At 35.1% G+C, this 23,325-nt stretch overlaps 1 pseudogene; it reads left to right on the forward strand.

Moving 5' to 3' along the window:
* Window positions 1-521: 521 nt before the first annotated feature.
* On the forward strand, window positions 522-907 carry LOC141514277 (large ribosomal subunit protein eL36-like; annotated as a pseudogene).
* The last annotated feature ends 22,418 nt before the right edge of the window (window positions 908-23,325 follow it).

Consider the following 23,325-nt stretch of genomic DNA (forward strand, 5'->3'; position numbering starts at 1 on the left):
AAGCAGACTAAAATTTTAATGGGATGTTCTAAATGATCATGGTTTCCTCTCACACTTGAAGTTCTTAAATGGATACTGAATAACTATTTGCTATGGATGATTTGAAGGAGATTCTATTTATCTATCTTTTATGAAAATTTTCAATTGTTCATATTATTGCAAATTTTCTGAATTTGGAAATTATCTTTTCTGTTGTGAATAAATTCTAGAAACCAAATTTTCATGGACTGGAGGAGCATATACTAATTAGTGTTAAGAAGGGCTGGGATGCAGATGTTGGATCAGGCCTCCCATTATGGTAGCAATGGTAGGAGAAAACTAATAAGGAATTTGGTTATGACAGATCTCTGACCCCAGGGAACAAAGCACTCACAAGGTTTAAAGTCAAGGACTAAGGTCAAGAGCACATGGTATCTTGAGTTGGAATTTGGATATTAATTAAATTTAGAATCTGCATTCCTCGACATATCCCAGAGTTCAACGCACTCTCCTCCCTTCTCCTGTGGCTGCCGCTGGGGCTACGCTGGCGCCGTAGCCATGGCCATCCGATACCCCATGGCCGTGGGCCTCAACAAGGGCCACAAAGTTACCAAAAAGGTGGCAAAGCCGCGACACTGCCACCACCTTGGGCGTTTGACCAAACACAACAAATTCATGAGAGACATGATCCGGGAGGTGTGTGGGTTTGCCCCCTATGAGAAGTGGGCCATGGAATTGTTAAAGGTCTCCAAGGATAAGTGAGCCCTTAAGTTCATCCAAAAAAGGGTGGGAACTCACATCCGTGCCAAGAGGAAGAGAGAGGAGCTCAGCAATGTCCTAGCTGCCATGAGGAAGGCTGCTGCCAAGAAGGATTAAACCTGGTCCCTGCCTGCCTTCCCCATTTACCCAATAAACATTTGACAAATAAAAAAAAGAATCTGCATTCCTCTATCTATATAGAATTCCTATATCTAGATATCCCAAAATCTTCTGATGCTCTACTTTGGGGATATTTTCTGCATCCTACTCAGCTTCTGTTGCTCCATTTCCTTCTTTCATTTGTGTTTTAGCTAAGTCCTTAAGTAAGGAATTATTATTTTCTCTTATGAAGGCAATCCGTCAACCTAAACTTCAAATCTTTTAAAAAGACAGGATTCTAAACCAATATAGTAAAAAAAAGCTCAACTACTTTCTGTACCTAAGATGAGAGATCCTTCAACTCTGAGTCCTCAAGTTCTTTCCAAACCCAGAACAACCTTAAGGATCAAGTTCTTTCTGAACCCAGAAAAATCAGCCAGAAAAATACAGCCTTCAGACAGTCTATGTCTTTGAATTTATTTCTTATTGCTTAGAGGAATAATGCCTCTGACCCAAGCTTCTAGTATCCTCAGGATTAGACACTTCCAGTTAATTTCATCCATTTTTGATTATAGTTCCTTCAAATCAAAGCATGTCTCCTAGTAAAGTTCAAAGGGCAGATTTTGTCTGAGGTTTTTAGTTTTCCTCAGATCCCACAAATCCTTTGGATCTTAATACAAAAATGAACTTAATCATAAAAACTAAGCTAAGAGGGCTAGATCATCATCATATTACTACTTTTATTATGTATATATGGCAGGAACAAGTTAATAAGGTTTTAAACTATCTACATTAACAAAGGAAAAATTCAAATTCAAAGAAAACCATGAGAAGGACTAACCAGTGGACAACCTATGTAGTCTGTTGACAAAGTTTAATTTCGGGGGGGGGGGGGGAGATGGAAGTTACCTAGCTTATTGGGAGAATTTCTACAGAAAATATAAAAACATAAAGAAGAGTTGCTTAGGATGGTCAAGGATGGATGGATTGTAATTTTCATGATCAAAGGAAAAATTCACATTGATGACATCATAGAATCATTTGAGCAATCTAATAATTAAACCTACTAGTCAAAACACTAAACTAGGCAGGGATGTGCTGAAGTCTGCTCCTAGTATCTCCACAGAGTCCATTGCTAACTTTTCAATGGAAACATTTACTCCTCAGAAATAAAAAAAACACTAAAAATTTTGCATTTATAAATTACCAAGACTTGTAGAATAGTTTCACATGTCTAACCTTTATCAAACTGCTCTCTGTCAAAGGGAAGGAAGAGCGAAGGTAGTGGGGGAGACTCAAAACCATGCAAAAATTTGATTATTGAAAACTATTTGTGTATGTAGTTGGAAAATCAATTTTTTAAAAAAAGGCATGTAGAAAATTTTAATACAGATTGTATCAATGAAGTTTAAAGAAAAGAATGCAGGAAATGTTGATGCCAACCTAAATTTAAAGGAGTGTTGCACATAATTGTTTGTTTTCAGAGAGCCAGTTGGTTAAACATTTACCAGAATATTATTGGTCCCAGGATCTGAGAATGTATAGATTTCTTAAAACAGAACAAGAAAAAAGAAAAAAGACTGTTTCCACCCTCAATGAGTTTACATTCCATTGAAGAAAGCTGTGGGACAATGGCAAGGATCCATTAATTCTAAAGAGAAATTGCTGTCCTGGGAAGCTGATTCCCTTCATCACAGTTTAGATCCTTCTTTAGAGCCATCACAGGCTTAGATCCTTCAGATAACATCCAGGAAGATTAAGAGGAAAGATCAAACCTCTTACCCTCTGTTCCCTATTCCCAGAATCCCCCAACCCCCCAAACTGATGATGATGGGCTGTCTGGTAGGAAGAAAAGAAAAAGATATCCAGAGTATATGGTCACTTAGAGCTCCTTTATCCTGATACTTTGGAAAGGAATGGACAGAGTTGAAAAGCAATCCATTTATTCACTGTAAAAGTATGGTTTCTAATCTCAGATCAGAAACAAACTTGCTGTGAGACATAAGTAAATCAGCACCTCCAGGTACCTCATTTCGCTTATCTACTCGCTCTGCCCTCCCCCCCCCTTCTCTCTCACCCTCCCCCTTTCAGGAAGCAACCCACAAAAGTACTTTTTCAGTCTAGGTGCCTTAGATTTACCTTCGGAATCATTCAATAATCTGACTACTTTCCTATGAGATTCATAAACATATTTTGAGGATTGGCAGAACATTAATGGAAAAACTGTATATTTCTAAGGAGATTATTTGAAAGGACAATATATTGGAATAAATATGTTGTAGTGAAAACAATGCTAGCTGTTCTGGCATATTAGTTAATATTCACTCTCATTTACTTCATAGATACCTCTTATAAAATTATTTCAATTGTACCCTAGTCTCTCTCTCTCTCTCTCTCTCTCTCTCTCTCTCTCTCTCTCTCTCTCTCTCTCTCTCTTAAACTAGGCCTCTCTGTCACATTCAGGCTAAAATTTAGAGGCTATTTATGGTGGACAAGCCCCACAGTAATCAGCATAGAAGCTTTGACCTGCTCTATTTTCTGACCTGGATCTGTTTATCCCTCCTCAAGGACCTAGCAGATCTCCCCTCTTGGGGGACTCCCCACATTAGTGCCAATTTTAGAATGGACACCCATTCACTTTAGTCTTGCTGTGTAGCTCAGAATTCTTAAACTCATTTGAACTATGCCCAAAGGAATATAAAACTGTGCCTACCCTTTGATCCAGCAAAGCAATGCTAGGTTTGTATCTCAAGAAATTTAAAAAGGGAGGGAGGAAATCTATTTTACAAAAATACCTACAGCAGTTCTTTTTGTGGTGACTTAAAATTGGAAATCAAGATGATACGCATCATCTTGGGGCAATTGGAGAGTAGCTGAACAAGTAGTATATGATTGTAATGGAATACTATTGTGCTATAAGAAATGGCAAGAAGTATGATTTCCAGAAAACCTGGAAAGACTTACATGAACTAATGCAGAGTGAAGTAAGCAGAACCAGGAGAACATTGTATACAGTAATAGCAATATTGTATGATGAACTTTGAATGATTCAGCTATTCTCAACAATACACTGATCCAAGATAAGCTCAAATGATTCATGATGAAAAATGTTATACACCTCCAGAGAAAGAACTGAAAGTGTCTGAATAGATTGAAACAATTTTCTCCTTTGTTTTTCTTTCTTTTTCTTCCTTTCTGCTTCTTTCTTTCTTCCTTTTAATTTTTTTCTTTTTTTCTTTCTTCTGTTCAAGTCTTCTTGCACATAATGACTACTATAGAAATATCTTATATAATTGTATATACATAACCTGTATCAGATTGCTTAATGTCTAAGGAATGGGCAAGGTGAAGGAAGGATAAAATTTGAAACTCAAAACTTTAAAAACACAAAAACTGTTAAAATTGGTGAGGGCAGGAAATAAAAATACTATATATATATATATATGGGGAATATATATATATATATGGAAATTGTATATATATATATATATATATATATATATATATATATATATATAAAAGAAGAGAACACTTGCACACTGCAGAATACCCAGCTAAACAGTTCTCTCATTTTACAGAGGAAAACAGACAGGCCCAGAGAGGTTATAAGTGACTTGCCTAAAGTAAGTGACCAGGGTCTGTGACACAGCCAGTTATAACTTTATATGCATACCTATATACCTTTATCATTAGATCCTAGTCTTTGAAATCCATTGACCACTTACTAGACATCATAGGAAGCTGTTAGATCTCTTTAGCTAAAGGACTCTTCCTTGAATGTCTCAGAAAATTTAGCCACAGAGTTAGCTCACTGAGTCCTAGGTGTCCCTCCACTCAAGCCAAAATGATCTGCATTACAGAGCTACCTCTTTTTTCAGATAAAAGCCACAGACCTTGAAACTGATTCCATTAAAAGTGGGTTGGGAATATCCAGAATATTGAATAACAGACATATGATTGATATATACATGCAGCAATCTAAGCTCCCATAGAAGTTGTGCCTTTCAAAAGTAAAAGCATATTTTTTGGATGCATATACCCTTGGGACATTCCACTGAATCCTGATTCTTATGAGCATGGACTGTCATTCTAAAAGAGAAGATCCCTGTTTTGTGGTGTAGTTTCTATCCATTGTTTTTCTCCTAAATTTCTATAGGAAATCTTTGCAATAAGGAAGAGACCTTCCTGAGGTTCTACTAATGTACAGTGAATACTAGTGCATGGGGTAGGCCATCATCTATATCTCATTCTCACTAAATGACGACTTGCCATTCTATTTTTTTACAATCACATTTTTTTAAAGAATTTTATTTATTTTCATTCATATGCACATGTATATTTTAAGTTAAAAATTTCCTTCCACCCTCTCTTCCCACCCCCTCCTCTAAGCAGCAAATAGTCAATGTACATACATATTTTGATAAACATGTTCACAGATTAGTAATTTTTGGTATGAAGAATAAGGATTAAGGGAAAGAGAAATATATAAGAGATAATTTTTATAAAGTGTTCATCAGATTCTGAAAGAGTTTTTGTTTTGTTCTGTTTTGTTTTTCTTCCTATACATGGGGATAATATTTTCTATAGGCGGTCTAATAGGGTTGTCCTAGCTCTCTGAACCTGGAAGAGGAGCTGTTTCCATCAACATTGTTCCTCTCTCAGTGTTTTATTTGTTTATTTGTTTGTTTGTTTATTAGATTTTTGCAAGGCAATGGGGTTAAGTGGCTTGCCCAAGGCCACACAGGCTAGATAATTATTAAGTGTCTGAGGTCGGATTTGAACTCAGGCCCTCCTGACTCCAGGGCTGGTATTCTCTCCACTGCAAGACCTAGCTACCCTTGTTGTTGTTGTTGTTGTTTGTTATTGTTATTGTTATTGTTGTTGTTGGCTACATTGTTCTCTTGGTTCTACTCCCTTCTCTAAGTATCAGATCCCATAAGTCATTCCATCCTTCTAAAGACTCTGACCATTTATGTTTTCTTACAGAACAATAGTATTGTATAGTATTCATGTACCATAACTTGTTTAGCTATTCCCCAATTGATGAGCACCTCTTCAATTTCCAGTTCTTTGCCACTACAAAAAGAGCATCTATGACTATTTTGGAATATGTAGGACTTTTCCCTTTTTCTATAATTTATTCAGAATATAGACCTAGAATTGGAATTGCTAGGTCAAAGTTATGTGAACAGTTTTATTGTTCTTTGGGTATAGTTCCATAAAGCGCTCCAGAAATCTTGGATTCATTCACAACTCCACCAGCGATGCATCAGTGTCCTAATCCTCCTACAACCTCTCCATCATTGATCATGTTCCCTTTTTCTCATCTTGGCCAATCTGAGAGGTGTGATATTGTTGTTTTAATTTTCATTTCTCTAATCAATAATGATTTGGAACATTTTTTCATATGATTTTATATATAGCTTTAATTTCTTCATTTGGAAACTGTCTGTTCATAGCCTTTGACCATGTATCAATTGGGGAATGACTTGTGACATTATAAATTTGATGTATTCTCTATATATTTGAAAAATGAGACCTTTAACAGAACTCCTGGTTATGAAGATTGTTTCCTAGCTTTCTGCTCTCCTTCTAATTTCAAAGCATTAATTTCATTTGAGCAAAAGCTTTTTTAATTTAATATGGTCAAAATCAATCATTTTGCAGTTTATAATGTGCTCTAATTCTTGTTTGGCCATAAATTTATACCCTTTCCATAGATCTGATTGATAGAGTATTTCTATGTCTATTAATTTATTTATGGTGTCACTCTCTTTATGTCTAAATCCTGTACCCATTTTGACTTTATTTTGATACAGTGTGTGAGATATGGATCTATACCTAGTTTTTGCCATACTATTTTCCAGTTTTCCTAACAATTTTTGTCAAATACTGAGTCCTTATCCTAGAAGCTTTGGTTTGTCAAACAGTAGATTGCTGGAGTCATTTAATGCAACTTCTTTGGAACTCTATTTCTTAACCAATACTGGACAGTTTTAATGACTGCTGCTTTATAGTACAATTTTAGTTCTGGTAGAGCTGGGCCACCTTCCTTTACATTTTCTCCATCAGTTCCCTTGCTATTTTTGCCCTTTTTTGCCTCAGATGAATTTTTTTTACTACTATTTCTAGCTTGGTAAAGTAGCTTTTTGGTAGTTTGAATGCTATGGCACCAAATAAGTAATTTAATTTGGGTAGAGTTGTCATTTTTATTATATTAGCTTGTCCTCACCCTGAGCATTTAACATTTTTCCAATCATTTAGATCTTACTTTATTTGGGTAAGAAGTGCTTTATAATTGTGTTAATACAATTTCTGGATTTGTCTTGGGAGGTAGATTCCCAAGTTATTTTAAATGGAATTTCTCTTTCAATGTCTTGCTCTTGGACTTTGTTGTTCACATATAGAAATGATGATGATTTATGTGGGTTTATTTTATATCCTGCTACTTTGCTGAATTTGTTAATTGCTTCAAGGAATTTTTTAGATGATTTTCTCTGGTTTTCTAGGTAGACCATCATGTCATCTGCAAAGAGTGAAAGTTTTGCTTCCTCATTGCCAATTCTTATTCCTTCAATTTCTTTTTCTTCTCTTATTGCTACTACTAGCATTTGTAATACAATATTAAATATTAATAGTGATAATTGGCATGTTTCACCCCTGTTTTTATTGGAAATACTCCCATTACATATAATATTTATTGAGGGTTTTAGATAGATACTATTATTTTAAGGAAAACTCTATTTATTCCTAAACTTTCTAGTGTTTTTAAAAAAGAATAGATGTATTTTATCAAAGGCTTTTTCAGCATCTATTGAAATAATCATAAGATTTCTTTTGGTTTTGCTACTGAAGTGTTTAATTTTGAGTGTTTTCCTAATGTTGAACCATCCCTGCCTATATGGTATAAATCGTAACTGATCATGGTGCATCATCCTAGTAGTAATTTGATGTAGTCTCATTGCTAAAATTTTATTTAAGATTTTTGCATCAATATTCATTAAGCAGATTGGTCTACAATTTTCTTTGCCTGTTTTGGTTATTCCTGGTTTAGGTATCAGCACCATGTTGCTGTCATAAAAGGAATTTGGCAGAATTCCTTCCTCTTCTATTTTTTAAAAATAGTTTATGTAGAATAGGAATTAATTGTTCATTAAATGTTTGGTAGAATTCCCTTGTAAATCCATCTGGACCCAGAGACTTTTTCTTATGGAGTTTACTGATGGTTTCTTCAATTTCTTTTTCTGAACTGGGGCTATTTAAGTAATTTATTTCCTCTTCTGTTAATCTGGGAAATTTGTATTTTTGTCAGTATTAATTCATTTCCCTCAGGTTATCCATTTTATTGGCATACAGTTTGGCAATGTAGCTCTGAATCACCTCTTTAATTTCCTCCTAATTGGTGGTTAGTTCACCCTTTTCATTTTTGATACTGATAATTTGGTGATCTTTTTTAATCAGATTAACCAAAGATTTGTCTATTTTATTGGCTTTTTCATAAAACCAATTCTTAGTTTTATTTATGAGAGCAATGGTTTTCTTGTTTTCAACTTTATTAACCTCTCACTTGATTTTCAGAATTTCTAATTTGGGATTTGATTGGGGATGTTTAATTTATTCTCTTTCCAGCTTTTTTAAATTACATACTCAATTCATTGATCTCCTCTTTCTCTATTTTATCCATATAGGCATTTAGAAATATAAAGTTTCTCCTCAAAACTGCCTTTGCTGCATCCCATAAATTTTGGTATGATGTCTCCTTATTTTCATTTTCTTGGATATAATTATTGATTATTTCTATTATTTGCTGTTTGATCCACCCATTATTTAAGATAAAGCTATTTAATTTCCAATTAATTCTTGGCTTATTTTTCCATCGCCCTTTATCACCTGTAATTTTTATTGCTGGTCTGAGAAGAGTGTATTTATTATTTCTGCTGTTCTGAATTTGTTTATAAGGTTTTTGTGCCTTAGTATATGGTTAATTTGGTGTAGGTGCCATGTACTGCAAAGAAAAAGATATATTCTTTTCTGTTCCCATTAAGTTTTCTACAGAGGTCTATCATACCTAAGTTTTCATTCACCTTCTTAACTTCCTTCTTGTTTATTTTGTTGTAAGATTTATCTAGTTCTAAGAGAAAGAGATTGAGGTTTCCCATTCTTAAAGTTTTGCTGTGTCTGTCTCTTTGTAATTCACTCAGCTTTTTCTCTAGGAATTTGGATGCTCTATCTCTAGATGCATACATGTTTAGTAATGATACAGCTTCATTACTAATAGTGCCTTTTAAGAAGATGTTACTTTTTTTATTTCAGCTGAAGCATAATTTATTTTGCTCTAAACTTTACCTTTTCCTTGTGTGTATGTTTCTCTGCTTCAAATGTGTTTCTTGTAAACAACATATTGTAGGATGCTGCTTTTTAATCCATTCTGCAATCCACTTCTGTTTTGTGTCAGTTCATCTCATTCATATTTACAGTTAAGATTACTAATTCTGTATTTCCCTACATGCTCTTTCTTCATTTATATTTTTCTCTTTCCTATTCACTTATTCCTCCTCACCAACATTTTACATTTCCCCTTTAACTTTTCTTTTAAAAATTTAACTTTCTCACATACCTTTGCATTCCCTTTTATCTGTCCCTTCCCCTATCTTTCTTTCCCAGTGCCTGCCCCCCCCTTCCCTGTAGATTAGGTTAGATTTTTAAACCCAAGTGGAAATGTATCTTATTCCCTCACTGGGCTAAATCTATTCAATAGAATTTACTCAGCATTCACATTCTGTCTTCTTTCCTTCTGAAATTATAAATCTTTATACTTCTTTCCTCTGTATTATTTATTTGCTCTAATACTATTGATCAGGTATCATCAATCGCAGTTTAATTATTTGTTTTCTTGATGAGCTCATATTGTTTTCAAGGTATCATCACAGATTGTTTGCTTGATAAGTAGCATTGACTGAAATTGCATCAAATTATAATTATATTCATTTTTTAACCTTATCCCCCTTTCAAGTGTCTTTCAAATACATACAATCCTCCTCATAAACCAAAGTATCATCCAAAGACATATCATTTCTTCAACTATTTATGCCCCTCTCCCCAGGTCTATTTTCTCTTACACATTACTACACCTCTCCCTCCTCCACCCAGGTCAGGGTATTTAGTCCTTTGTTAATTGAAACAAAGCCTCTTTTCTTTCACACTTTAAGTCTCCCCTTCTCACCCAGGATACTTAACACCTTGTTAAATGAAGGAAGGCTTATTCTCTCTCACACTTTACCCCCCCCCCCTCATCCAGGGTACTTAACCCCTAGTTAAGTGAAGCACAACTAAGTCAAACCTTGATCTAATTAACTAAAAATCCTAAAGAACTCTAACTACTAGGATGTTCTAGAGGTCTGGCCTGAGAACTTTACAAATGATTGTATGTTAGATACTGACTCAGGTTCTGGAAGTTTACATGCTCTCATTAGACAATGTGGGATTAAAGTGGGTCAAAAGATAATTAGACACTTAAATTTAAAGTTAACACCCCTGTTTTTCTTCAGGACTTTTTGACTCAAATATAGTGATGTCACTTTGGACCTCTTCAATGGAGACATACGATCCAATTATACACATTTCCTTTAGGTTCATTCTCTATAATTACATTCTACCCTTTAATTATCCTAAGAGAAATAAAGTTCTAAAGAATTAGAAGTGTTATATCTTCCCTTTGAGAGTTGTATACAACTTGATGGTCTTGACTACTGTTTGTTTTCTTTTGTTTTTTCCTTCCCCTTTGCATTTACCTTTTTTTATGAAACTCTTGAGTCATGTATTTGGTGACTGAATTCTCTGTTCTGTTCTGGCCTTTGTGTCAGGAAATTCTGGAAGTTCTCTATTTTGTGGATCATCTATCTTTTCCCTTGACAGTATATGCTGAATTTTGCAGGATAGTACATTCTAGGCTGTAATCCCAGGTCCTTCACTCTCCAAAATATACTATTCCACTTCTTCCAATCCTCCATTGTTGAGGCTGATAAGTCCTATTTGAGTCTGATTGGGTTTTCTTTGTATTTGAATTGTTTTCTTTTTGGTGCCTGCAAAATTCTCTCCTTTATTTGAGGGTTCTGAACAGCCTGTGGAGTTTTTATCCTGGAGTTTCTTTCTGGAGGATTCTTTCTGTGGATTTTGTGGATTCTTTCAATGGTTATATTGTTATCTTTTTCTAGTAGATTTGGACAGTTTCCCTTTGTAATTTCCTGCATGATGTTTTCCAGGTTCTTTTTTTGGTTCAGGCTTTGTAGTAGCCTAATGACTTGTAGAGTTTCTCTCCTGTATCTGTTTTTGAAGTCATTCATTTTCCCAAAAAAGGCACTTTACTTTTTCTTCAATTTTTTCAGCCTTTCTATTTTGTTTGATGGAATCTTGCAGTCTTGTAGATTCATTGATTTCTATTTGTTCCATTATAATTTTTAGGGTCTTATTTTATTCAACTAGTTTCTTTGTTTCCTTTTCCAGTTGGTTATTTTTCTTTTTAATGGAGTTGGTTTCTTTGGTCAATTTTTCATAATTTTCCTGCATGCCTTTCATTTCTTTATTCCAATTTTCTTCCTCTCTTCTTCGGTTTTTAAATTCTTTTTTAAGTTATTCAATGAACTTTTGTATTAGAATACAATTTATAGACTGTTGTAATACTTCTCCAGTGAGTGATTTTTCACTGCTTTCTTCTTCAGGCATGACATAGCTGTCATCTTTGACTGTAAAAATAGTTTTCTATAATGAGTGCTCTTTTAGCTTTTTTTATTTTTATTTTTTTTTGCTCATCTTTGTCATTTTAGTTTTGCTGCTGGGGCATAAGGAGTATAGACCTAAGTTTTGTTTTATTTTTTTTTCTGGGGATGGGGTCTGATCCCTGGCCTGTTGTTGGCCAAGATGTTGCCTATGCAGTCCAGGCCTTGCCTTTGCAAAATAATTTTTTTTTCTCCTTTATATCCAAGTTCTTGCTTAACAGTGGTTTGTTCCTTTTACCCTGGAGGTTTTAGGGTTTAGATTTTGTTTGGGGTTGGGATCCTCCCTGCTGACTTTCTATCTAGTTCCTGGGACCTGGATTGCACAGTGGCTAAAAAAGCCCTCTTCTGGCTTTCCTACTCTCCTGTCTCCTGGATTTTATTTCCCCTTTTCCCCTAAAGAGACAGACCTTCACTCAAGATACTCCATGATGTCTACAGCTGAAATTTTCTTTGAATCTTCTCTTTCTCGTGGTGGGATCTGCAGTATGCTTGTCAAAGTAGAGGCTTCATTTATCCTTGGTAGGGAAAAGTTCCAGGAGCATGTTAGCTTACACTGCCATCTTGGCTCTGTCCCAGAAGTCCAATCACACTTTCTTGAGATCTTTTATTCCATTTTCTTTCAAGATTCATCTTTTGGGATGTGTGAAGGTTTGTTGCATCTTTCCATTGGCTTTTGGCTTGAGTGAAGTATTTTTTTCTCTAGAGATTGTGGTGTCTCAAGATTTGTAGCTTCATAGCATTACCTATGGATTTAAAAGTTCTAGACTATTTAATAATAATTATAATAATAATAACAACAACAATGAACTAGCATTTATATGGTGCTTTAATATTTACAAAGGTAGTGAGGAGGGAGAGCATTCCAAGCATGGGGGAAAGCCAGAGAAAGAACCTGGAACCAGAGAGGAAGTATCTTCTTCATTGAGCAACCAGGAGACCACCCTTCCCAGATTGAAGAATACACAGCCAGGAGTGAAGTCTAAAAATAGTGGAAAGTCAGTGAGAGGTAGGAAATGAAAGGTTTTGAACATCAAAAAGAGAATTTTGTATTTGATACTAGAGGTGATAGAGAACCACTGAAATTTCTTGAGTAGGGGTGCCAGGATCAGACCTGTACTTTAGGAAAATTATTTTGACAGCTGAATGGAAAATGAATTGTAGTGGTAAACTCTTGTGGCAGGCAGACCAACTCCAGTACATTGCAGTAGTTTTAACATAAGGAAATGAGGGTTTTTGCCAGAATGATGGCAGTATCAGAAGACAGAAGAGGGCACAATGTTACAAAAGAAAATAAGCTTTTGTTGGTCTTGGCAAGAGATTGAATGTGGGGAGAGGAGAAGAGAGAGAAAGTGAGGAGATGAGGATCAAATCTATATTATAAGCCTGGGAAAGTGGGAGACTTGTGGCACCTTTGAAATTTATTGTTGTTGGTGTTGAGTCACTTAAGCCATGTTTGATTCTCTGTGAACTTATTTGGTATTTTCTTGGCAATGATACTAAAATGGTTTGCCATTTTCCTCTCTAGCTCATTTCATAGTTGAGGAAACTGAGGTAAAGAAGGATAAGTGACTTACCTAAGGTCACATAGCTATTAAGGGTCTGAGGCCAGATTCAAACTCAGAAAGATGAACCCAAACCTGGAGCTCTATGCACTATGGCACCACCTAGTGGTTCTATTATTATTTGGGAATATATTGAACTGAGAGTAAAGTTATGAATGAGAGTAAAGGCTCTCAACCATTTTTGTGTCTGAGAGTAAGGGTTCTTAACCATTTTTTGTGTTTGGCTCCTTTTGATTGTCTGGTAAAACATAGTGACCCCTTCTTTGGATAATGATTTTCAATGCATAAAATGTAGAGGATTACATAAAAAACCAACTAAATTGAAATGATTATTCAAATTAAATAAAATATAAGCTCATGAACCGCAGTTTAAGAAAGCATTATTGGGGTCGGCTAGTTGGCACAGTGCATAGAGCATCAGCTCTGGAATCAGAAGTACCTGAGTTCAAATCCAGCCTAAGACATTTAATAATTACCTAGCTGTGTGGTCTTAGGCAAGCTACTTAACTCCATTGCCTTGCCAAAAAAAAAAATTAAAAAAAAGAAACCATAGTCTTCCAAATTATCTCTCTTAGTCCAGAGTAGTTGGGGAGATGTGGGGAATCCATGTTTTTCAGTGGATGGGGAACAAAAGGAAATTTTTGAAAGAAAAAATATGATTATGGTAAGGAAATATACCTTCCTTAATAGTTTGTGGTGAAAGAAAGGAAATACCTTAAGGACAAGTGTTTTTGACTTAAGAAAAGCTTAGACACAGAGATACTGTACAAAGAATTCATTTGATGGGGCAGCTAGGTGGTACAGTGAATAGAGCACCAGCCTTGGAGTCAGGGGTACCTGGGTTCAAATCCGGTCTCAGACACTTAATAATTACCTAGCTGTGTGGCCTTGGGCAAGCCACTTAACCCCATTGACTTGAAAAATCTAAAAAAATAAAAACAAAAAAAAAAAGCAAAACAAAGAATTCCTCTGAGAGAACTTATAATAAAGCACCCTGAAAAACTGGCTTCCAAATGATGCTTGGATAGTTAGTAGGTACAGTGATAGAGCACTGGGACTAGAGTCAGGAAGACTCACCTTCCTGTCTTTAAATTTGACTTAAGACATTTACCAACTATGGGACCATGGGTAATTCACTAGCCCTGCTTACCTCAGATTCCTCATGTGTAAAATGCCCTAGAGAAGGAAATGGCAAATCATTCCAGTATCTCTGCCAAGAAAACCCCAATGGGGTCACACAATATTAGACATGACTGAAAACAACTGAACAATAAAAACAGCCCACAAACTCTAACTCCAGAGGCAGGATTCTTTCCCTTGGGGATACAGAAGGAGAGGAAATAGGAAAGTAGCCTCGGAAAGGCTATGTTGGGCTGTTACTGAGATTGCTGAAAGTAGAAATGAACTATTTATGGACTTGTCAACATTATCAACAACCTGAAATCACATTTGAAATCAGTACCCAATGATACTCCTGTAGATCAAGTTCTTGAATCTGTATACTCAAAAATGTCTCTCCATAATTTTTGGTTGTGCCTGGCTGTTATATCTCCTAAATCAGATTACCTGAAGACCTGCCCAAGCAGGAATCCGCCCTCTACACAATGGTCCCATTGTCTGAACTATGTTTATATCCTATGTGTAGACAGAAATTTTCCCAAACAGAAATCTCCCCACATCCCTACCCCCCCAAGAAGAAATCCTAAGTGTTTCACTGTCACATTTGGGTTACAGGGAAAGAGCCTTTGATGTCTGAATCACAAGTTTCACATGAGTAGCAGCAGGATGGAGAAAATACACTGGTCAATGAACAGGAGGCTGTGAGTCTAATCCTCCTATTACAGGAAGAGAGATTAAAGAACTAGAGATATTGGATCTGTGATTTAATTGATATGGGGAATTCTCAGCAAGAAAATTCCTTTAATGGATGCAGGTCAATGCCTTTTATTCAAATAATAATCTTAGAATATGGTCTAGGGTACTGAGACAATCAATGACTTGTCCAAGGTCATATAATCTTGTATGTGTCAGAAATCATTCTTGAACTTGAGTGTTCTTGGGTTCTTGTCTATTTCTCTTCCATTCATTAAATTTTGAAGATTTAAGAAATAGTACAAGAATAATTACTCAGAGCTTCCAAATATAGAAAGCAAAGCCTTGGATACAAGAATTCAGATTGCCTTCTGAAGCAATGCTGTTTCAAACTCCAAAGTATGCAGTGGTTAACTTTCATAATCCTAACAGCAATCAACAAATTTTGTAGCAACCAGAAGAAAGTTCTTCAAATATGAAGGCAAAGACAATTTGAATAATATAGGATTATTCTGCAAGAAGGAATGTGATACTGTATTCTAAAAAGGAAAGCAACACAATCAACAATCCAAAATAATAACATCTTGCAAAATTAAGCAGAATTATCAGGGAGCAAAGATGAACATTCAATAAGGGAGGTTCTTAATACATTCCTGCAAATTTCATATACATATGCATGTATAGCTGTATATGTATGTAAATGCATACATATATACATATATATACCCATAAACATCCACACATAACACACACAGATATATACACAGAAATACACACACACACATGCATATATATGTCTATGTCACAGTGGTCAGATTATTCTACTTGCAAACACCCTCCAAATCAAAAGAATATTTCTTTGGAATGAAGATGAGTAAGATTTGAAGCAGGGACATCAACTAAAGGTGATAAGAATCTGATATAGTATGGAGCCCATGTGAATAAAGAAAAAGCAATGACTGTGAACAATGTTGAGGAGGTACAATGAACAAAACCTAGCAACTGATTACATATGGAAGACAAGAAAGAAAAGTCAAAGAAGCAAACTTGGGTGTCTAGAAGGATTCCAGCCTACCCGATAGATAGAAAAAGTTAGGAAGAAGAAAGGGTTTGGAGAAAAGATAATTCTGTTTCTCACATGTTGAATTTCAGATTCCTATTAGACATTCATTTGGAAATGTTCCATAGTCATTTGATGATATGAAATTCAGATTCAGGCAAATAATTATATACATGAAAAACACTTTGTTAACTTTAAAAGCATTATATAAATGCTAATAATGGTAATAACAATAATGTTTCAAATCCCTCACTATTTTAATCCTTTGTATAGTCAATAGTTTGTCTAAGTCTATTCCACAATTTAAAACCCCAAACTAGGCATAATACTTTTAATGCAGCCTGACCAGAGTGTAGCAGGACTTATTGCCCCTTTCCATATTCTAATATCCAATTAAGGATGAACTCATCTATATGGGTTTTCATTCCAATAATGTAGGTCACAACCAATTTTGCCTACTCTTCCTGTGTGATTCTAACTCACATTCTTCCATAAGTACCCCCACTCAATGTGCTGGGATCTTGATCATTCTCTTTCAAATTTCTGAGATTAACAGTGAAATATATCAGTTATTCTTCCTTTCCACTTTGAGGCCAATCTCCCTTTTCTTTTTCTTTTCCTTTTCTCTTTCTCTTTTTTGTTTGTTATACATTTCTTTAATAATATCCTTTACTTCACGCGTCATTCATAATTTTTTGAATATTGAAACCTACTCACATCCATCATGCACCTCTCCATTGTCCTCTGTGTGATACCCATTTTCCATTCTTTAAAAGTCTGTATTATCCCAGTATACCTCTCTTAATATAAAATGATTCCATTATTATCTCTGCTATCATAATCCACTGTTGACTTGGCTTTTGAGCTTACAATTCACTAAATCTCCAAGTTCCATTTACTAAATGATATTTTCTAGACATGGCTCCCCCCATCCTGAGCTTGTATAGGCTTTTATTTTAATTCTTATCAATAATTTGAATTTTTATATCTTCTTCATTTCCAAGTATAACTCTTCTTCACCCTAACCCATCCTGAATTAACTTTGTGATTTGTCAGAGGTCTCAAACTCTGCAGTGGTAGAGTTAAAGATACCAGTCTCTACACTTAGTCCAATGTTCTTCCTCATCCTGTTTCATATATATGGACAGAAGAGGCATTAGCACAGTTACATCAAAGGTATCCCACACTTCAGCTGTACAACTAGGAATGAGGAAAGAAATTCACTCAACTTTCTTGCAACCATTTGGGACAAAAATTGAAAAGAGAAAACAAGAACGTAGAAAGAGAAAGAGAGAGAGTGCCAATAATAGTGGGAAAAACAGCAGGCAACTTCCTATGAAGTAATCACTTACACCTTTGTGAGGGTCCCTGGGCCCCTAATTATCATTTTATTACATTTCTCTCCTTAGAGCCCTAAGGACTTTCTCTGAAATAAACATAAAACCCAGCTACTTTAGAATCAAAATATGTTTTTCATTAACACCTTATTCTTACCTTTCTACTCCAGACCCAATAAAGCATTTCCCTTCTAGTATAATTCCAGGATAATTGGATATCAAATTATCATTCAAACTGTCCATACAAAATGGGACATGGGATAAAGTGATTCTTTTTCCCTCATGCTGAAAAGAGTCACCTTCAAGCACAGATGTTAAGTGAGATTTCATTTTGGGATGTGAAGACAACTCTGATTGATTTCTTTTCAGAGGTTCCCCCTAAAATTTCCTCTATGCATATGGATTTTGGTCCTTCTCCTCCTAGGACTCCACCGACCCCACCAGCAAGTGGGAATGTCCAACCAGGTCCATGAAAACCATGACCCTTTAGTCTTCCTGAATTTGAGAGTGTTTAGAACTCATTCCAAGAAAAAATAAATTGTACTCCTCATCTGAAGAGAACTTATGACCACAGGACTTTGAAGCTGGAAAGGACTATGAAGGTCATTTAGTTCAACCCCCACATTATAGTAAGGAAACAATTGAGACTTGGAGAGACAAAATTATTTGTCCAACTAATGAAGTCAATATTTTATTCCAAATCATTTACCTTCAAATACTGCATTTTTGGGGAGGAAAGAATAGAAAAAGAAATAGAGACAGGTGGTACCCTGAGAAAGTAAGCCTTCCCCCAAGAGAAAAGGACTAGATCAATCCAAAATTTTATAAACTGTGATTTATCATAGTAAAAAATGAATCTGATTCCAAAGCAATGAAATTCCTTAACTTTTTTTTGGCTACTAAAGTTTGTTTTTCTGCTTTGGGGTTTGATCCTCTAATTATCCATTTCCTGACCTCAAATGACCTTTTGTTTTGCACCTCTCAAATGTACTTATCCAACGTTCTTTATTAAAACTATTTTTTAAACTTTTTATTCTTTTTCTAGACTATCAGTTCCAGGAAATCAAGGTTCATGTCTTATATTTCATTTCTTCCTCCTGCTCCAAGAACAGTGTTCTATACAATTAATAATAATGATAATAAAACAGCTAGCACTTAAAGAGAGTTTTAAGGTTTAAAGGGTGATTTAGTCAGTCAAGCACCAATGCATTTATTAAAGGTCAACTATATACCAGATAATGTGCTAGGAGCACAACCTTCTCAGGAAGGTGCTATAACCTATTATTCCCCTTTTTTTTCACAAGAGGAAACTAAGGCTAAGAGGTTGAATTATTTGCCCAGAGTTTTCACAGTCAGAAGTATTTGAGCCAACTTAATAAATGTTTGCTGAATGAATGAATAACCTGAAAACACCACAGCTGAGTTGAGTTAATTTTGACCAGCTCCTCCTAGAGGTCATCTATTCTCCATGAAGGAAATTATGGATAAAGAGTGTTCTCAGGCTGAAAAGAATGCCACTATGATCTTTCAACAGCATGATGATATTTGACCTTCATTATAGAAGACCACCATATCAGGGGAGGTGATGCCATGACAAGCACATTATTTGGATTTGAGTGAGGGAGTGCTGTACTAAGTCACCAGCCTCACTTTCTCCTCCAGAGTTATCTGGGTCGAATGGCCAGAAATGAATCAGGATGCCTGGAGATGACCCTGAATGCAAGGCAATCAGGTTTAAGTGACTTCCCAAGGTCACACAACTAGAAAGTGTCTGAGGCTGGATTAAAACTCTTGTCCTCCTGACTTCAAAGACAATGCTCTATCCACTGTGCCACCTAGTGGCCTTAATAACAACAGAATCTCTCTCTCTCTCTCTCTCTCTCTCTCTCTCTCTCTCTCTCTCTCTCTCTCTCTCTCTCTCTGTATAGATATATATATATATACATACATACATTCAATAAAAAGTAACCTTTAACTTTTACAAAGTGCTCTATTGAAGGGTTTTTAGGGCCAAAGGGTTTCATCCTGTTGCTTGCAAAAATATCATATTTTACTTCATCTCTTTAGTATTTTTTTTAGGTTTTTTTTTTTTTTTGCAAGGCAATGGGGTTGCGTGGCTTGCCCAAGGCCATACAGCTAGGTAATTATTAAGTGTCTGAGGCTGGATTTAAACTCAGGTACTCCTGACTCCAGGACCAGTGCTCTATCCACTGCAGCACCTAGCCACCCCTATCTCTTTAGTATTTTGATGAAGACATCTAGTCTACATTTTGTTACCTGCCATTAGCTTTCTTAGAAGGTAAAAAAATGGGGTTGAGGGAATAAATATTAAGAACCACTAAGAATGGTACTACTTTTAATTATTTTTAGTTCTGCCTTACTTGGGAAAAATTACCACAAATAACCAAAAAGTTATGACAAGTTGCTTCTGGGAAAGATTCAGGCTGATTTGATCATGGTCCAAGGTTTGAATAATTCACAACTGCAATTGGCTCAGATCTTAGCTCAACAGGATTCCTACATGTAAATGATATCCCCAGTAACTTTCATTTGCTATTTTGTCTAACTGATAAATTTACTGCTTCATATTTTTCTATTTTTCTTTTCATTTTATTCTTTCCTTGCTCCTAATTGATCTCCATCAAAATTCTTCTTCCTTTCCTCTGTCATGTACATACATCCATATACTAAGTTGCTCAGAATTTAATTTCTTGACTCTTTTAGAATATCTTTCTCCACTTGATCGAGTCATCCCATAGGGATTTTGATAAGAGAACAATAAAAATGATGGCAAATTCCCAGCTGATATTGGAGCACAAATCTAATCTTGAGTGTGCACCCACAACTACCTAGCACATGGTAGACACTAAATAAATACTTGTTGATAGATTACTGCATATATAATGAACCCTATCAGTGAAATTTCCTAACATTCTCCAGCAACATGTAGTAATTAAGGTGCAAAAATCAGACAGTAGGCACCAATGTACAGGTAAAGCATGGATAATGGCAATGACAAAAGGGTGGGGGAGGACTGTAAGCCATTCATGGTTTGTGGTGAAGGTTACAGGACAGAAAGTGAAAGAAGCCAGAATGGAGACAATGGACTAAAAAAATGTAGGGATGGGGATGAATCTAGAAGTCACAGTCAAGAAGATGAAGTTCTAGCTAAAAAAAAACAAGTAAAGCCAAATACTTGTTTTCAAATGGGATTTGAACAGTTAAGTAATCTTAGAAGTAGAATGTTAGGGGCAGCTAGGTAGCGTAGTGGATAAAGCACCGGCCCTAGAGTCAGGAGTACCTGGGTTCAAATCTGGTCTCAGACACTTAATAATTACCTAGCTGTGTGGCCTTGAGCAAGCCACTTAACCCCGTTTGCCGTGCAAAAGCCTAAATGTTAGAGTGATGTCTATCTCAAATAAGAACTGAAGTGTGGTCTGTCACTAGAATTGAAGAGTTCATGGAACTATGAGATAATAATGTTAGATACCATCAGTTAGCATAATTAAAATTTCTAAGGAATACCACTAATTATCATTAATTGAACAGGGGAAATACAACCTATCTATGACCCATTGGTCCTATGAAACTTGCGCAGAATCCCAAATAATAAGGTAAATGCTAAACAAAACAGGTTTCATCTCACATTGACATATTGACAAAGACAAAAAAAATGGAAAGTTAAAAGAACAATGAGAAGACATAACCTATTGATGGAGATATGAATTTGTCCAATCAGTTTAGGAAATTATATAAGTAAAGTAGTACCATGATTCAAGCCCTATGTCCTATAAATCCATTCCTATGCATAAATCCCCAGAGGATCATAAACTAAAAGAAAAATAAACCAAGATATTATTTGGAGTGCTTTTTTTGATAATAACAAACTGGAAGCAAGGTAGATTTCTATTGATTAGGAAATAATTAAACTAACTGTGGTATAAAAATATAATAGAATATACAATAAGGAATGAGGAATTCAGAAAATTATGAGAAGATTTGAATGAACTGACACAGGGCAAGTAAGTAGAAGCAGAAGAATAATTATACAACTAGTTATATAGTTACATATATAGTCAAATAACTAGTTATATAGTTTTATAAACAAAAATTATATATGGATCTAAATATGTGAATACATATAGAAATAAAGGAAATATATAATTACATAAAAATTATATGGCTATAGTTACATATATATATAACTATAGTTATATAACTAGTCACATACAACTTTAACAAGTAATTATATAACTATCTGTAATTGTACATATTTAACTATATAACATTAATAATTGTTAAAGAAAAGAACAATTAGAAAGTTATATGCTGAGTAAGTAGAGGAAAAAACAAGTATTTTTTCTTATAGATAACAGATAATGAAATGCACATCCCTACTTTCAGATGACAAGTAGAGAACTATGGGGGCAGAATATGTCATATATTGTCAGATGTGCTCATCGTATCATTTGCTTTTACTTTACAGTTTTCCTTGTTAACACGGATGAATTTAGTTTCAGAGTATGGAAGGTATATCTAGAAATGATTGTGATATAAAAACAAGGTTAATTTAATAAAACTTATTTTTAAAAATAATCACCGAGAATTACCATTAATTTTAAAGAACTATTATTAACAGAAACAATAATAACATGTTTACATAGCCTAGCAAAATGTTTTCCTTAAAATAACTTTATAAGGTTAATAGTGATAGCATTTATATCCTCTGTTCTTTACACAGGGAAATTGTGACTTGGAAGGTTAAGTAAATTTCCCAGTTTCCCCATAGGTAGTAGTTCAGAGATGGATTCTTAGGCAGGTCTTCTAAATCCATTGTTTTTACCATGATGTTATACTGCTTCTCCAAAGATTCAACTCTTCTACGTTGTGTGTGTGTGTGTGTGTGTGTGTGTGTGTGTGTGTGTGTGTGTGTGTGCATGTTCCCTACTCCACATCCCACCCCCAAAAAACAAAACCATTTCACATCTAATGCAAAGCACAGAATTGATGTTCTGGGTTCTTAAAAAAGTCTTTCCCCCATTAGCCTTGAACATTATGCCAATAGATCTGATTATCATTTGGGGAGGTACATAACAAACTTGAGACTCTAGTTAAGGCCCAAATATCTTTTTGGGGGAGTTTGTTCAGTAAATCTTGTTAGATATGTCTGGCATTTCATTCTTTCAAAGCATCCCATTCCACAAAAAATCTCATGAATCATGAAAAAAGGTTGCATTTTAATTGCTGGCTCTTATGTAACTTTGGGGTCATTGGACCCAATAATGTATTTTATAGTCCATGTTTTGATTTTTATCTTTTTGTTGCTGCTTATCTAATGGACTGATATGGCCACAGCCATTTTATAAATAGAAGGACTCATTTTGCTAGCTTCTGCATTTCTTCAAAGGCCAGGACACCAGAGAGAACTGTATTTTGATGGACAGAATCTATTATCAGTTTAGACCACAAACCTGGGTCTTTGAAAGAGCATGAGTTAGACAGTAAAATACTTATATTGTTCTACTACTTCTGCTTAATGGGGATATTACCCAACTCTTCTCTGATGGGGTAAGAATTTGAACACTGGAAATCGTATAGCATACATGTGGCAGATGTTTTTCTTTGTCCTTATCTATCTAGTCTGAGCTGGAAATTTAGAAGGGTCCTTTGGTTTTCTTTACTTATTTTGGTTTTAACCTCCCCTACCCATTTTAACTATTTTTTTGTTTTGTTTTTTCACTCTTATATTATAGCAATTAGGCATTATGAAAGGCATAAATGAGAGGGAAAAAGATAATAGAAAGGAAAGAACTAAATAGTATGGATGAAGAGAAAGAGGAAAATTTATGAAGATGGAGAAAAGAGAAGAAAGCTTCAATTCAGCATTTTAATTTAATAAGCTAGGTACTGGGATAAAAAAAATCACATATTTGTAAGTATGG

The sequence above is a fragment of the Macrotis lagotis genome, chromosome 1 (genome assembly GCF_037893015.1).
Source record: "Macrotis lagotis isolate mMagLag1 chromosome 1, bilby.v1.9.chrom.fasta, whole genome shotgun sequence".
NCBI lineage: Eukaryota > Metazoa > Chordata > Mammalia > Peramelemorphia > Peramelidae > Macrotis > Macrotis lagotis.